The sequence below is a fragment of the Euphorbia lathyris genome, chromosome 3 (assembly GCF_963576675.1).
Source record: "Euphorbia lathyris chromosome 3, ddEupLath1.1, whole genome shotgun sequence".
Classification (NCBI taxonomy): domain Eukaryota; kingdom Viridiplantae; phylum Streptophyta; class Magnoliopsida; order Malpighiales; family Euphorbiaceae; genus Euphorbia; species Euphorbia lathyris.
The window spans coordinates 107,713,090-107,716,317 of NC_088912.1; positions in this window are offsets into that span (position 1 = coordinate 107,713,090).

Genomic DNA, 3,228 nt, shown 5'->3' on the forward strand with positions numbered 1-3,228 from the left:
GTCCCCCAAGAGCAATTTTATCCTAATATTAGTAAGTTGGCTCAATTTCAAATATTATTATTAAACACAACTATTTTGTTCATCATTCTGCACTAATTTTGCAAAATATTTGATTTTTTTTTTGTCTAACTCCTAAAAAATATAATATATTTTTATGTTTTTTCTAAAAAAAATCATGTTTAGTCATATATTTGTTATCTGTACTAACTAATGCACATGTCAAGTATAGATGACAAGATTCTTGACAGAAAACACAATTTGATGAATAATTTTTCCAATAGACCCAACTTACGTTTGGAGCAAAATTACTCTTCACTGCTAACTTTAACGGTAAAATTGCACTATTTTAGAGGTTATGGGTAAAATTGCTCCTAGTTGTAAATGTTAGACGTATTTTTCACTTATTGCTTTTATCAATTTTAAAAAGCAAAAGTGCTAAAATCTTATTAACAAAAAGGAGCTCCAACCTTCCTAATTTAACAAGGTTCGGCCAATACTCCCAACGTCCCCAGACAAAGGAATAGAAAACAACTAAGCATTCATTTCATTTTCGAAAATTTCATATATCTTAATTAGTAACTAAGAATGTACTGTACATTAAAGTAATCTATTTGTCATTCTCAGTTTTCTTAAAGTGTCCACGTTTTTACTTTTTCATAATTTGTCTTTACTATGCCATGTGGATTTCAATAAATTAATAGATCACTTCAAACAAATGCCAAATGTAAATAAGATATTTTAAAAGTATATAGGAAAATAAAGTTTTTTCTACAAGTATAGCGAACTAGTAGGGATGACAACTGCTATTGTACCCACGGCTACCCGGTACTACCTGACCATAATAGAACTACCCATACATTGTATGAAAGGTTATGAGACGGGTATGAGATCATAATCGTTACCCGTTAGGATAATGGGACGGATATGAGAATGTCCCTAGGTTCCCGATACGCGTTACCCGTCATAACTCTTTTGTATATTATTATTTATTAAATTTATACTTTATTAAATTTGTAATTTTTTTGTTTTATATTTTTTTATTCTTAATGAATTAAATTGAACGAACATGGAATGCAAAACGTATACTCATTAGGATAATGAGACATATATGGGTAGATAAAAATAAACCGATGCGAGTTTGAAATTGATACTATCCACACATACTCTGCGAGTTGTCATCCCTAGGAACTAAAAATATATTAAGACATTCTTTAGTCATTTAAACCATTTTTTATTGATTTCTATTCATATTTTAACTGCAAGCAATAAATAAATTCAATACTTAAAATGTAAATTTAATAAAAACAAAGGGTAAAACGGATATTTCAGGGCATCCAATAAAGGCATCCGAATTTTCCTATGGAAAAGCCAAATGGAATGGTCTAGATAAACTAACCATGTGTGATCCTTACAAAAAAAAATTGACATGTTAAAGTACATGGGTTTAACTTAATAACATAAAATAATACACAAAAAATTACTATGCTACTCTTGTGCATATAGCCTCTTGTAAGACAAAGTTGAGACATGTGGAATGAATGATGACATCAAAGTTTTTTTTAATTGATGATGACATCATTACCATTCTCAAAGCTTCTCATTTTGGTGTTTTACTCTTAATAATATATAAGGTAAATAACTTATTAGTTCCTAATATATATTTTTTTATATTTTTATATTTTCAAAAACATATTATAAGGTGTTTATCATTTTGTTAATATTAACCATTGATCTTTTTGTTTAGTTTTTTAAGATTTTTAATGGAACATATCTTAGCTTCAGCACGACCATAGGAGATAAAAAAAATGGCTATGTTATTATGTTAGTTTTTTGTCTGTTTATACCAAATCTAAAAAAAAAATAGATAGAAGAACTAAAATCTTAATATTAACAAAAGATAGAAATATTATAATGTATTTTTCAAAATAGAGGATTAAACAGTGTGTTAGGTACTAAGGACAGAACTAATAAATTATTTAGCCTAATATATACTTGTCTGATTACATATTCTGTATTCCAGAATTGGTGTCCAAGTCCTTGTTCTCCCTACATCCTTTACTTATATCGGTTAGGACGTACTAATCCTCTAGTTTTACAATTTCAACTACTAGCAACCAATTTATATGTAGTTTCAATTGTTTTCTCGAAATGGGGTATAACAATTTTATCAGTAGGATTCTTATGGAAATTCTATACTCTATGCTTGCTAATTCAACTACACGAATGCTACAATACAAGATATATAGCAGCTACCCGAATGAGATTATGGAGTTCAATATTATTATTTTCTACATTAAAGAAAACTAACAATGGATTGAATATATAATTTCATATACTTGTATATAACATTAGTTATATAACCTATATTATCCATGTATTTATAATCTTATGGAGCTATAAATTAATGTACCAATGGAAGATTTTTCTTATTTTAAGAATTTGTGGTTTTGCTTTCTTTAAAGGATATTTTTCTGATGTCACAATGAAGATTCAAAGCACAGTTTTGAGTATCCTATCAATACTTGGTAACTTCAGTCATTTCTGGCCTGTGAGTGAACATATTTTGTTGTTGTGTGTTGATAGACAGTAACACAGTTTGATTTTGGTGGAATCCAATTTTGTTAGGTTCTATTATGTAAAGATATGATACATGGCATTAGTCTAGTTGTGTACTGTCATATTAATCTTGTTATGATGTAACTTTTTTTTATTATTAACGTCACCTTTAATGTCATAATCTGTTTACATTTGAACTAGACAAATTTCTGAATGTAATTAATATTAGGTAAAAACAATAAGCAATACATATCCAAATTTGTCAATCTTTCAAAACGGCGTGGTGTTGGAAGCAAAATCCAACTTGATCGGCATATCTAAGTCATTATTAGGCCTAGAATCCCCAAGCCTTGATATCTGCAAAACTAAATGATGCTCATTAATTACGTATCACATACAAACAGCGCCGGTCCTGAGCCTAGGCCCGGGGTGTGCCGGCCTAGGGGCTATGGCTAGTAGGGCCCAAAAATAATTTTTTTAGTATTATATGTATATATGAAAGTTATTTTTTTTTTTTAATATAGATAGTGATAAAATCATAAAAGGGTCCTAATTCTTTCTGAAATCCCATAAATAATTTTTTTTAAAAGGGTTGCCCAATCTTTACACTTTAATTAATAAATTTTATATTAAATGGACCTTTATTGCTTATTTTGCCTAAGACCCCTAAAT